The sequence below is a fragment of the Panthera uncia genome, chromosome E1, assembly GCF_023721935.1.
Source record: "Panthera uncia isolate 11264 chromosome E1, Puncia_PCG_1.0, whole genome shotgun sequence".
In the NCBI taxonomy this organism is placed as follows: domain Eukaryota; kingdom Metazoa; phylum Chordata; class Mammalia; order Carnivora; family Felidae; genus Panthera; species Panthera uncia.
Genome location: NC_064814.1, coordinates 14,351,119 through 14,365,406, shown reverse-complemented (window position 1 = coordinate 14,365,406; position 14,288 = coordinate 14,351,119). Strand labels below are relative to the sequence as shown.

Here is a 14,288-nt window from a genome sequence, read left to right as displayed (position 1 = left end):
ACTAATCTACAAGGGTTGGTTAAATATGTTAATTATGTAGAGGCTTCCAGAGCATGTTTGGCTATGACACAAGACCCAAATTCTCTTGACTGATTTTATATACTGTGACCTTGAAGAAATGCCAGACAAAAGCAGATACAAAGGGGTTAAGCAGTAAGTTGAAAAACATCTTAATGTCTGTATGGGAATCTGGTATTTGAAGTTAGAGATTCTAACTAAGTTACATGGAAAATATTTAATGTTAAGTTGGTGAATCTACTTTTTTTTTTTTTATTTTTGGGATAGATAGAGACAGAGCATGAACGGGGGAGGGGCAGAGAGAGAGGGAGACACAGAATCGGAAACAGGCTCCAGGCTCCGAGCCATCAGCCCAGAGCCCGACGCGGGGCTCGAACTCACAGACCGCGAGATCGTGACCTGGCTGAAGTCGGACGCTTAACCGACTGTGCCACCCAGGCGCCCCTCTACTTTTTAATTTAACAGTTAAAAGTGTGTGTGTGTGTGTGTGTGTGTGTGTGTGTGTGTGTGTGTGTCAGAACTAAGTGATTGACTTGTCTTGATTTTCTAAGATTTTTTGTTTTTTTGTACTTCTAGAATAGTTAAAAGAAACAGAAGGTACAACAACCTTGAAAATTTACCACGTACATGGACTGTAAGGATTTTGTAATCATTTTTCCATAAACTATCATTCCCAGTAATTGAAGTTTTAGCTCATAGTAAAGGTAGAGAAGTGAGTATATTTTTCCCTTTTCTGATTCCTTCAATAAGTATGTAAATAGATACAGCTAAAATTGCTGACAAAGGATATATCCCCGAATCACCATGTATATCACCTACAAAAAGAATCCTTTCTTATGAAATAGCATTTAAAAATTACTAGATTGGGAGACTCTCCAGGCATTTAAATGTGTATCTTATTCAGTTTTTAGGAGAAGGAAGAATAATTTTTTAATGGTATTTTTTAAACCGCTTGTCCTTTACACTGTTAAACACATTCATTTAAAAAGAGAGACCTACCTTAGTTGAGAATACAAATTATTATTTGTAATCCAAAATAGATCCCAGTAGAAATAAAATAGGACATATTAAAAAAAAAAGACAACACTTTAAAGACTTAGTAATAACTTTCCATTTTATAAAAATAATTGTAAAATTCTTGAGGAAAGGAACATTATCTAATGTTTTTAAATCTTAACATCTGGTACAGATGTACTTCATGAATAACTTATTCAACAAAAAACATAGATAACTTCTTTTCTTTTTAACTTTTTTTAAAGTTTATTTACTTTTTCTGAGAGAGAGAAAGAGAGCGAGGGAGGGACAGAGAGAGAGGGACAGAGAGAATCCCAAGCAGACTCCACACTGTCAGTGCAGAGTCCAATGCAGGATTTGAACTCACGAACTGTGAGGTCATGACCTGAACCAAAAAAAAAAAAAAAAAAGAGTCAGATGCTCAACTGACTGAGCCACCCATGTGCCCCTAGATAACTTACTTCTAAAGGTATTTTTTGCATGTCCCCTCATTTTGGTGGGCTTAAGTATTTTATTTTGTACTGTAATGTATATTTGTCGAGGTATGATTAAAGTGAAAACATTCAAAAATAAATAAATTTCAAATGACCAATAAGCACATGAAAAGATAGTCAGCATCCTTAGCCATCAGGGAAATGAAAATCAGAGCCTCAGTGAGATACCACTTCATACCTACCAGGATGGCTACAGCCAGAAAGTCAGATAGTAACAAGTGTTGCTGTGCCTTTGGAGAAATTGGAACCCTTATACACTGCTGATAGGAGTATAAAAATTGTGCAGCCTTTGGGTCTAGTTCCTCAAAAGGTGAGAGATACCCTACGACGCAACAATTTAGGTATACACCCCAAAGAAATGAAAATATTATGTCCACATGAAAGCTTGTAGATACGCTCATAGCAACGTTATCCATAATAGCCAAAGAGCGGACACAACCTAGATGTTCACAGATAAAATGTGCTATATGGTATATGGATACAGTGGAATATCATTCAGCAATAAAAAGGAATGACGTCCTGACACGTGCTGTCACATGGATGAACTTTGAAAACATGCTAACCAAAAGAAGCCAGTCACAAAAGACCACATATCGTTTGACGCCGTCTGTATGACATGTCCAGGATTAGCAAATCTGTAGAGTCAGAAATCTGTAGACTCATGGTTGCCTAGGACTGAGAAGGGTGGATAGGGAGAATGAGAGGTGACTGCTAACGGGTATGGGGTTTCTCGGGGTGTTTCACATGTTCTAAAATTGATCATGGTGATGGTTGCACATATCCGCAAAAAACCCTAAAAACCATCGAATTGTACACTTTACCTCAGCGACTTGTGTGTTATGTGACTCACATCTCAATAAAAGAGGCACTTAAAAAAAGCGGTTGCTGAAGCTACCTAATTGATGAAAGGAGGGTTATGGGGGAGCTAGAAGCAAGAAGTGAGCATCCAAAGTACATGGTCCGGCTTGGGGGAAGTCTTAGAAACAGGGATTGGATCATTCAAAAGGGATGTAGAACTAATTTATCTAAGGGCCGCAAAGGAAGGGTATAGGAATATGTAAGAAGTCAAAGATAGATCTGGTCGCCTTAGTGATTGGAAATGGCAGGGATTCTCTTTTAAGGAATACCAGCCCGTCCCGAATCAGGATTGGGTGACTCTGACCCGGCCTGATAGATGGTGGCCTGCTGCTTACGTGAACCAGTGGCAGAAGGAGTTACTGTGTCCAGTATTTCTAGTTGGCATACATTTGACAAAATGAAAATATGCTGTCTCTGCACCACCTTGCTTTTTAAGTCAGTTTATATTCTCTCAGGAGAATTCAGGGAAAAATTTCAGGCTGTGGTCCGGTGTCGAGAAGGTTCGTCTTTCTACAGTGGAAGCATTCACTCCACCGGACCGTCAGCCATGTAGGTTTTTCAGGTGTTTTCAGTTAAATATTAAAAGCGCATGAATCTGAGGGTCGCAGAGCCACCTAGGGCAGTAGAAAACTCTTAGTTATTTGTATCACTGTCAAAACAGAAAAGTTGAAGGCATTTTTCTTTAAAAAGAGGAACTGTACGTGTATACAATATAGTAATCATATCAGCCACAGAATTCTTAATATCGCATTTGTTGTGATTCCAGCTTTCACGTAGAAAAATTATGTGTGCATGTGTGCACATGCTCAAATAAAAGAATCCCTTCAGGGGCACTATGTTGTTATGTATCAAGATATTCTCTTTTCTCCTCCTCCCCTCCCCCCACACCCCTCCTCGTTGTAAATTGGCTTATTAAAACTGGTTCACAAGCCTTCTTTTTTCCCCTTTGTGATTGCTTTGGTCTTGGATTTTCAGTGTAGGACTAAAAATTCAAGTCAGATTTCAGTTACCAGGATAATTTTCTTTGAATTTTAAATTTTTCTAAGTAAATGCATAGATTTTTAATGAACCCGGTATTCAGTGGGTTTGCTTTAAATTTAGCTGGAGAGTTAATTTCATGATTGATTTATTAGCCCTTTGAAAGTATAAAAAGTGGTATCTGTAGTTCGTGAAGACTGAAAAACATCATCACATTTTGTTTAGCATCTTTTTAAAACCAATTAAAAGCTTTTCTAAAATGGATTGAACAGGAGAAAATAAAACATGTTCCCTAGGTCTTTATTTCAATCAAGTTTCCCTGTGTTGTGCAGGAGAAGAGATCGAGGGGGGGTAGAGGACTGAAAAGGGCTGTCCCAGCAGGGAGCCACGCCGGAGAAAAGCGCTGCTCTGAGAACTCAGCGGCCGCGGCTCAGAAAGCCCCCGGCCTGCTTCATCTACATGCAGAGTCACACAAGGCACGGGGGCGCTCACCGGCACCACAGAGGCTTCACATGTGCTTCCCTGCTGATTCCCGTGAAAAGCTAACAATTGGCTCGGAGGGTAAAAGACCACTGCAGTTCACCCTCCCTGAGCTGGATGTACAATTTGTCCAGTGTTAGGAAATGTCCGGCTTAGCAGTGAGAGGCTTGAAGACACCCCTCCTTCCAGTGAGATTCCTAAAGCCGCCTCTTTTACTCGGTGACACTGGGGCTCTTTTCAGGTTCTGCGGATTTATGGAAGTTGAGGGGAATGTGCTTTTCAAGATCAGGAGGATGAAAAGCCTTAGTCTTAATGTCGAGGAAGAAGCAGTAGCAAAGCCGTAAGGCCAGGTAAATCTTCCCGCAACCTGCAGCACCGACGGCTTTATTATTTTCCTCACAGATCTCTTCTGGCACCTTTTCTTCCTTTCGAGAGACAAAATCAAGTGCCTGCAGAGGAACTCCTCAAGCTGTAAAATGACAGGACTTCCCAGTTTCCTCAAGTGCGGGAGTAGTTAAGCCCATTAACCTGACTGCTTCAGTGCTCAGTTTACTTGACATTTGGGGGGAATCAGTTTGGAAGACGGCATCTGTGTCTACCAGAATGGCCTTGTAATCTATGGAGAACCATGCCTCTGTGAGTTCCGGTGCTGCCCAACCTTTTTCATGTAGTGGCATAGAGAAAATGGTCACATCTAAGGAGGCCCGTGGGTCAGTGGATGCAGCCACCCCAAGGCCACCCAGCCTTCCCCAGGGCTGACGAGAATTGACGTCTGAGTCCACCCTTAACCTGTTTGCGGCATACCGGTTGGAAAACTCTTTGGCAACGGTGAACTCCTGTAAGAGAAGATCACTCCAAATTCATAGCAATATTACTGAAGTAGAATTCAGACCTCATGGTTGTTATTAGAGTTTTAGTTAAAATACAAAGTTGTTGAAGGTAAAAATAACTCCCTCGCTGCTCTGGCACTTGGGGATGTTACCGAATACGAAAGAAGGAGGATTTAGAGCTGGGACAGGCATCGCGTGTAAACCAGTAAGAAACTGTTGAGAGCTGCTGGTGGGAACTCGAGCGGGCGTTATTTGTGTGTCCCGTGGATTTCGTTTTGACATCACCGGTCTCTAGACAAGATTGCCTTTCGTGTAATCCTTACACGACATCTGAGCGCGGTCTTACTTCAGACATGGTATTAGGAAGTCTTGGTAACATTAAGCAACTCTTCAGGCTTTGGGTTTCTTCAGCAAAATAAGCAGATAATGGAAGAGACTCCAAATCGTGCAGGCCCCAACATGAGTATCTCCCCATCTATCTGTTCAAAATTAACTCTGGCTAATGACTACAATATGACTCAGTAAGATGTATAACCACTTTAGGAAAGAGGTGTAGTCATTTTGCCAGACACATCATTGTAATCACCGATGTGGTGACTCGTGCTTTGGACTTCTTTGTTGAAGAAAAGCTGTATGATGGTTGACAACTTAGTGGCCCAGTTTTTCCATTTATTAAGTCAGTGATATTAAATGGCTACTGTATTTTATAAAATTGCCTATACTTTGCTTAAATCGAATATACATATAGTACATATGTATGTAGAATGATTTTAAGTACATAAATTACAGTGAAAGACATTTGGCGAGTCCTTTCATAAAGCGTTGCTACGGATATCTGCTGAATAAAACCATGTTTTCAGGGGCGCCTGGCTGGCTCAGTCGGTAGAGCATAGAGCATACGAGTCTTGATCTCAGGGTCATGAGTTCAAGCCCCACGTTGGGTGTGGAACCTACTTAAAAATAAATCAAATCAAGTTAATAAATAAATTAAAACAGATACATTAAAATACGTGTTTCTCAAAATCGGGATTTTGTTTTGGTTTTTGGTAGAGCACATCTATGATAGGCATTAATGAATACAAAAATTATAAAACATATACAGTATTTTCAGCTAACTCAAAATTAAGTATCTAAAGTTTAATCAGCAGGAAACTGCTAATGGTGTCGAGACAATAGCCTCTCACTGCCAGAATGTCTTCAGGTCTAGCCCCATCGCCTTAAATATATTATTGTGACATGACATTGGTGTTAGGAAAGTGTTGATTTTAGTACCATAGTATTCCACGGTGCCATGAACCTTGTTATGACGACCCCCTCTGCAGAACTTCCTCTTTGTGTTGGAGTCAGAAAACCTAAGTTGGAGTCTTAGCTCAGTCAACTTTGAACTAGTCCCTTAATATCTTTGTTTATTTCTTCGTCTGTGCAATGGAGGTAATTCTCCCTGCTTTACTTACCCCAATGAGGGCCAACTAGTGTAGAGTATAATGTATAGTGAAGTCCTCTGTAAACCTGTGGACTACGCAGATAGAAGGTATTAATGCTTTATTATAAAAAGCATGGAGTTACTGAAAAGTAGGAATGTTTTGTTGTCCACAGAGCATGCCATTTGTAAAGAATTGACTTATAGAGTCTTCTCCTAACATCTTCAAAAAGGGAATGAATGTCTGTCCTTGTTTTGAATATGCCCATTAGTTGGGGCTCCAGGGTTGACATCTCAGATACTGTTTGTTCCTGTTTTGTTGCTGTTTCAAAGTTCTTAGAGGGTCTAGTATTTTGTGAAGACTATTATATGGAACTAGAAATACATCTTCTGGTTGTTGTTTTTTTGTTTTGTTTTGTTTTAAGAATAGAGGTACCTTTAGATAGTCCACAGAATCTTTGTAGCTTGTAAGACAGGAAAACTAAAGAATGCAGCCATTTTTCTGTAGCAGATTTTCATGGAGAGTGAGTTCAGGGTTCCAACTTGGAGTGCCCAGGCACAACTTGCCTCACGTGCAGTACTGGGGAAAAAACAAGTACCCCCTACTTCCCTATCTCCCATTTGCTGGAATTAGAAGCTTCCTAAGTGCTCTGGTCTGGGAATTAAAGACCCCTGTTATAAAAGGAAGAATGAAATAGAGACGGGAATGTCAGGGCTCAGCTGGGAAGGAGTAGACGGAGGACTAGGGCTTCTGGCCATTGTGAGGTCCCCACGGACACTGCCTATTACATTTATCCTCAGCCTCCAGGGACTGGCCCACATACTGGCTCTTTCCCTGCAGTCGCCTGTTGCTTGTGACTAAAGCTCCCTTTTCTCCCAACTCAAGGTGGAACAAAACAGTGTTTCACAGAGTCTCTCCTACCTTCTTGTCCCTAAAACAAGCACACTGATCTTTGGGGATTTCCTAGGGCTTTCTACTTACTACCTGGCATGACAATGTTGGGTGAGAAGAGCCACTAAGGGGAACCTTACAAAAGGTCCAGAACAATCCATCAATATTCCTGATAGTTATTGGGATATAGATGGAACGAGGTCTTGATCTTTTTAAATCACTCCTTGGTCTATAACCACATCTTCCTCTTGACAGCCCTCCTTATACCTCACACTGGGGAATGGAGAGAGTGCTTCCACAGGAAAGGCCCCAGACAGTCCCACCTTTGCTTTGCTTTGCTTTGCTTTGCTTTGCTTTGCTTTGCTTTGCTTTGCTTGCCTGCCTGCCTTCCTTCCTTCCTTCCTTCCTTCCTTCCTTCCTTCCTTCCTTCCTTCCCCTATTTAGGCTATGTGGATGATAATATTCACTGAATGGCTATTTTGAAGGTGGTGGGCGTTAACTACACACAGAACTGGCATTGGCAGTGTAAATAAGAGCACAGGAGTTAGAATTCAGAGACTTGAATTAGAACCCAGTCACTTCTGAGCTTCAGTGTTCACTTTTCTAGAATCGGAGCAATAATAATACTGAGGTTGAGGATGTGAGAATGAAATATGATAAATGTTTATTGTAGTTCTCTGTAAACCGCAAAGCACAGCTCAGTTGTTAGTGTATTATTCACCTCAAAGAAAACTCTGACCCTGTCTTTCCTGACACAAAAAATACATAAAACCGACAAAGCAACCCACTCATGTCAAAGGAGTTGGGCTCCACGTGGCTGCTGCTGAAGAAACCAGCCCTAGAAATGCTGGCAAGAAAGAGCATAGCGGCTTTCTTGGCCCGTAGCTGCCCGCCATCTTGCTCCTACAGCCCCTGCCTGCCTTACTTAGCCCCGGAGCGAGTGGAAGAAGGGGGCAGTTTCCAGAATAAGAGGAACAAAAATGGGAAGGGAGGACAGGGAGAGACACCAGGTGACAGAAGTCAGATGGAAAATTCTGGCCACCCAGCTAGTGACCCGTTATCTGTATTAACTGGGCTTAGGTCAGAAACTTCCTACATAACTGTCAAATCACCTTTCACTTAATCCTCAGTTACTCTCTGAGTGTGCTTTCAGTCGTAAAGGAGAAAGCACCGGGGGAGGTGTGCCGAAATTGTTTATTGTGATTGCCTTGTCTCAGTGGCCCCTCAGCTTTCTGAACGCATACCCCTACCAGTCAAAATAGCGTTTGAGCTCATCCTTCCAATATTTAATACATCTCTTATTCTGTAAGATGATGTTCATTTTAAAACATACGCAAAAAGGGTGATTTTTAAAAGAATGCAATCAAAGGAAGTTCTATTATTTTTCCATCTGAAAAGTACCCACTCTATCCTAGATGATAGGATTATAGGTGATTTTTTTCTACTTTATTTCCTGTATTTTATAAATTTCAACACTGCATTTATTCATAATCAGGAAAAAATGTGTATGCTCTTTTTCATTTGTAACTAGCAGCATATAACTGTCAAAACTCTTTAATTCCAATCTTTCCAACTGATGTGCCATTTAACTAACACTTAAATGAATGTACCTTTGTCTCTAAGCTCGTCTACATGCAACTTTTTTTAACCTTGTTTTTTCTTAAAAAAATTTTTTTTAATGTATTATTTATTTTTGAGAGAGGGAGAGAGACAGACAGACAGTGCAAGCTGGGGAGGGGCAGAGAGAGAGAAGGAGACACAGAATCTGAAGCAGGCTCCAGGCTCTGAGCTGTCAGCACAGAGCCCAACACGGGGCTCGAACCCACAAACCGTGAGATCATGACCTGAGCTGAAGTCGGACGCTTAACCAACTGAGCCACCCAGGCACCCCACCTTATTTTTTTTCTTTTAAGGCTGGTTTAAGGTCTGGTGTATAAGACACCTGTGTCTCTGAGAGGACAAGTGTGAGGGTGCCTCATGGCTCTCACAGTTGACCTTGGACACCCACCTGGCATACCGCTCAGTGTTTTGCTTCCAGTCAGAGCTTACGATGCAGGAATGCCAATGTGACCAAGGTTGACTAAGATAGACAGTGACAGTTGTATTATGTTCCACGGAAGGGAGATGGAAAGTTTTTTTTCCATCCAAAAATATTTCTTTCGACATGCCAGGTTTGAAATATTACTTCACAGGTTGTATGCTTTCACTAGGATGTGCATTTCATAAACATTTGTTCCAACCTGTAGAAATACAAGGATGAGTGAGCCACTACACTGTACCTGCCCTCAAAGAGTTTCAAATCCAGGGCCACCTGTTCAGTTGTGCAGTTTGTGTACAAGGTCAAGTGACAATTGAGGGTTAACATTCAGCCCACACTGTGCTCACTAAGCCATCCACCCTGGTGTGGGGCTGCATCTGCCCTGAGTAGGGTTGCTGGATTTAGTAGACAAGAATAAAGGACGTCCAGGTAAATTTGAATTTCAGAAAGATATCAAGCACTGCATGAGATATACTTGTTTGGGGCATACCTGGGGCTTTGTCTGGCAGCCTTAACCCTGAGAGTTACTCATACAAGGTGCTGGGGCTTTGGGGAATGGGCCTAGGGTAGGGGCATGCTTCTTTCTAATTCATCCCCCTAGGAGGGGTACTCTTTTTCTAATCGAGGCTGACGGGTGTCCATGTCAGTATCCAGTGAGGGAGAAAGATGTGTACACATGATGTATCTAGTTAATTTTTGTAAGTTATGTGGGTTCCAGTGGAATATAAAGGAAAGCACAGTCAGTTTTCCTGAGAGAATCTGCAAATGTTTCACAAATAGTTCTTGATCTTGGTCTTGAAAGATGAGTAGAAGGGAGATTTATCAGAGCCATTGTGCCTTGCTAAGGAATTCCAGCTGTGAAGCGATGGGGAGAGACAGCGAAGGATGTGTCTATGCAAGAATTAGCAAATTTTTATTATTTACACACTAACTGACACTTGGAAATTTAAGGATATGTTTTGTGTACAATTACTTATCTCAGGCTTCATATAGCATATTCAGTTTCACTGGAGAGAGGAATAGGAATTCATAAGAAATGAAAAGCTTTATTTTTTTCCAAATGGCTAAAGCTTAACTTCTGTAAATATCAATTGTTATACTTTAGCCTTTTTTTTAAAGTTTATTCATTTGTTTTGAGAGAGAGAGAGCATGTGAGCAAGGGTGGTTAGGAGAGAGAGAGAGAAGGAGAATCCCAAGCAGGCTCCGCACTGTCAGTGTTGAGCCTGATGTGGGTCTCGATCCCACGAACTGAGAGATCATGTCCTGAGCCGAAATCAAGAATCAGACGATTAACCAACCAAGCCATTCAGGTACCCCACTTTAGCCTTTTTTTAAGAGAAAAAAATTGTTACATACCTGTTTGGTGTCTGAAGCAAAGTATAATAAACAGTATGGTAAAGAATAAGGATCATCATTACAAATCATAATCACATGAGTCAGTAATACCACGAGTAACAGCAAGAACTATTGGAATGTATAAGACTCTGCCCATGTAGTCATTAAATGGGTCCAGTGTGCCCTGTTTTGTTTTGTTTTTATTTTTTGGTACCTTTCCTTGTTCTTCATGTTTCTTAATGGTTTTACTGTTAGCTGTTTCTAAATCCCATTGAATTATGTCAGGCGCCCTGCCTCTGATGGTTCCCACTTCTCTAATTTGCTGCTTCTGGTCAGCTGTGCACTAAAAAAAGGCAACCGCAAGGACTCATGAGTTGTTTTATAAAGTAAGGGTAACCAGGCCACAAGAGCTGAAGGAGCTTTCCTGTGACTATACCTGGGCCCCTTCCTTCATTACAAAAGTTCAGTATTTTATTTTCCAACTGTTGGTATTGAAAACATTTTACTGGGGTGCCTGGCTGGCTCAGTTGGTAGAGCATGTGACTCTTCAGCTTAGGGTTGTGAGTTTGAGCCCCACATTGGGTATAAAGATTACTGAAAAATAAAATGGTAAAAAAAGTTTTTTTTCTTTGACCTGAAAGTTCTTTGTTTCTTCGAATGTAAAAAAAAAAAAAAAAAATTTTTTTTGAATATTTTTGTGGGCCCTTCAAAGTTTTATGGGCCCTGTGGCTGCTGTGCCCACTGTGTCTAGTGGATAAATTGGCACTGGCAGCACGGAGTCACTTGAACCTCACTTTGTTTTGTTTTGTTTTGTTTTGGTCCCAGAAGTTAGAGTATTTTTGCTTATATCTTGGTTCTTGTCTGTGTTCTGGATAGCTGAAATTGCTTAGCGGATTGGCCTCCAGATAAGTGAGGTGCTGTTACTGGGCATACCGATCCATTCTCTAAAATATCTTGGACCTAAGAGATAATTACAAACTGGTAGAAAACTCTGGAAAGAATTTTAATAAAGAGGAAGGCTGAGAATAAAAATCACAGAGATAGAAATTAAATGAAAAGGAAGGGGGCGCCTGGCTGGCTCAGTTGGTAGAGTGTACAACTCTTGATCTTGGAGTTGTAGGTTTGAACCCCACATTGTGTGCAGAGGTTACTCCAAAAAAATGAAATCTTAAAAAAAAAATAAGAAGGAAGAAGAAAATTGACCTGATTAGAGAGCACAGAGGTCACAGGCATATCAAAGGCATATCAAACTAAAAGTTGAGAGAGGGAGGGAAATTTTCTGTCGGTGCAAGGCTGAAGAGTTTGGATTCACTAAGTAATCAGTGATCATCTTAGTTCAGTTTTTTTGTTTTTTAAGTTTATTTATTTATTTTGAGAGAGTGTGTGCGTGCAGGCAGGGGAGGGGCAGAGAGGGAAGCAAGACAGAGAATCCCAAGCTCCACACTCACGCAGAGCCCGATGCAGGACTCGATCTCACGACTATGAGATAATGACCTGAGCCAAAATCAAGAGTTGGTCATTTAACCAACTGAGCCACCCGGGCGCCCCTTAGTTCAGTTTCTAATGAGAGAGAGTGTCTACAAAACTATTCCTTTTGGCACTAAGAATACTGTACCATGGTCAGTACAACTCTATTTGCTTAATTTAAACTTTTCTCCCAAGAGCTCAAAGATCGTAATTTCTAGGTGATGTATCTCCCTAACTCATAATTAAGAGATCAGCCATTGCTGATAGGAGTTACAAATTACACAGATGAGAACAATGCACATGATAATGGGAATATCAAAGAGGCCTGAACTCTAGCTTCAGCTCCCTGCCTGGGTATAGAAGCTTCAGACAGGTCACTTTGCCTCTCATCCCAGTTTTCTCTACAAAATAACCAGGGGAGGACTACGTAATCTTTAGACGAGGTAATGCTTAAGAGCGACTCCAAGTGTAAAATCTGATGATTCAGTGTCTTTTTCACATATTGGTACTGAAATATTCTGTAATATCACAAAGTTGTCTGCTCTTGCTATAGTAATTATTTTAAATTATTTGGGGTAAAGTTTCTCATTTCATATCCAATCTGCATCATGAATTCCCCTCCTGATTGTCCTCTGTCCTTACAGCACCATGAGGATGGTTACAAAGACAGTAGACTAAGAATTTGCTTCAGGGTACAGTCTGATGGAGCGTCTAAGTGTAGTCGTCAGCCTAGTTGTAGCATGATTTATTTGAAACATCCTTCCTTTGGTATTCAACTTAAACATTTCACTACAAAAAAAAAAGTTACAGACATTTTGAGCATGAGAAATCAGAAATGCATGCAGGATATGCAAAGAGGCCCCATTCCTCTCCTTTTACTGTCCAGACTCTGGTTGTTTTTAATGGTAGTCAATTTTTTCTCTTTTTTTGGGGAAACCAAGAGTTGTAGGAGATGCTTCATAATACTTAATTCACTATCTTAAATTAATGCCCTCTAATAAATCTCATCTTTTCCCTGTTAGAGAAGTCCGTATTTTCCGATCAATAGCTTAACTACTCATCGATCACTTGATTAAAAGAGAGAGACGACAGCCTTATGGCATCTACTTACGTTGTAAACGTAGCATACGTGCCGCTCATTCTGGATTATTTTCTTGAAAACTTGTTCTAGCATTCACTACGTGAGGCTCCAAGGTATAGACTCTGAAATGGTAGATAGTTAACTTTCCTGTTGAACACTGGCATAACGTGCATTTCTCCAGGGCCAAAAGAGAGACTGTAACAAGGAAGGAGTGATCTGCTGCCCTTGAAGCCGACAATGAGATCACCGTTCATTTGTTCCACACAAATTTATTCCCTTCGCAGTATGTTCAAGGCACTATGCTGGCCGTGGATATATCAATAAACCCCAACAGACAAAAATCCTGTCCTCCTAAAGGAGGACCAGCAGTTAATACAATAAACAAGTAAAGACAGTAGTAAATGAGTAAAATATAGAACATGTTAAACCATACAGTGGAAGAGAGAGCAGGATAAAGGGAGATGAAGAAGGGGAGACTGGTTTTAAATGGCGGAGCATGGGGGGTTGTGTGGGCCCAGTGGAAGAGGTGACGTGCAAGCAATGCCTTGACATTAGGGAAAGAATCACGTGGATGGGAAGAGCATTCTAGGCGGAGGGCGCATAGGAGTATCTTCCGTGCGCCAGGCATGTTGTGCTCACAACCACAAGGAATGAAACACGGCTCCTACCCCCAGGGAGCTGATAGTCTAGGAACAAGATTCAGACTGGTGAATAAATGCAGCGATAAAGTTGTATAAGCACTATGGTAGGTAGAATGTTTTTTAAAGGTCTCTGTATTGGCTAATAGAAACTAAGTAAAAATGTGTGAAATTATTCCCGTTCTAAGAATGAAGCTAGGGTAAGGGGTGGACTAAAGCACGGCTTACCAGGAATGCTCCTTCACACCCCTGCCCTGAGCAGACCTTTCCCTCAGAAGCCTCTTGACGAGGCCACTCACTCTCACCCACTCCACTATTCCAGGGGGTGTTTGATCTTTCGTTTGGGCCCCGAGTGGGCCTCACTGCCACCTGAGTCAAGCTGAAGATTGGAGCTCTCATCTTCCCCTAAGAGGAAGTGTTGGCTCTCTGGGAGAATGCACTCTGTGTGCATCGTTTGCTGCCAGGGCCCTGTGTTGGGAGGACAGGGATTTCCAGGCACCCCACTGCTCGCCCACGAGACCTGACCCTGACCTAACCCTAACCTTACGGGGCCCCGACATCCTAGGCAGAGAATGCTTTTTCAGGTTCCTCTCAAGACCTATGCGCTCAAGCTTGCGTCTCCTTTCATTCTGGCCTCCTCCAACCGCGATGGCCAAGACCCCCCCTTCCCCAAGCATTCTTCACCCGAGCTGGTATAGATAGGATTTGTATCCCACTTGTATGGTTGGGAAGGAGACAGGTACTC

General features: G+C 41.6%; 1 protein-coding gene across 2 annotated transcripts in view; it reads left to right on the top strand.

The window, feature by feature from the left end:
- Nucleotides 1-14,288, top strand: part of NSF (N-ethylmaleimide sensitive factor, vesicle fusing ATPase) — a 147,778-nt gene that overhangs the window by 119,628 nt on the left and 13,862 nt on the right. The gene's annotated exons all lie outside the window — the stretch shown is intronic.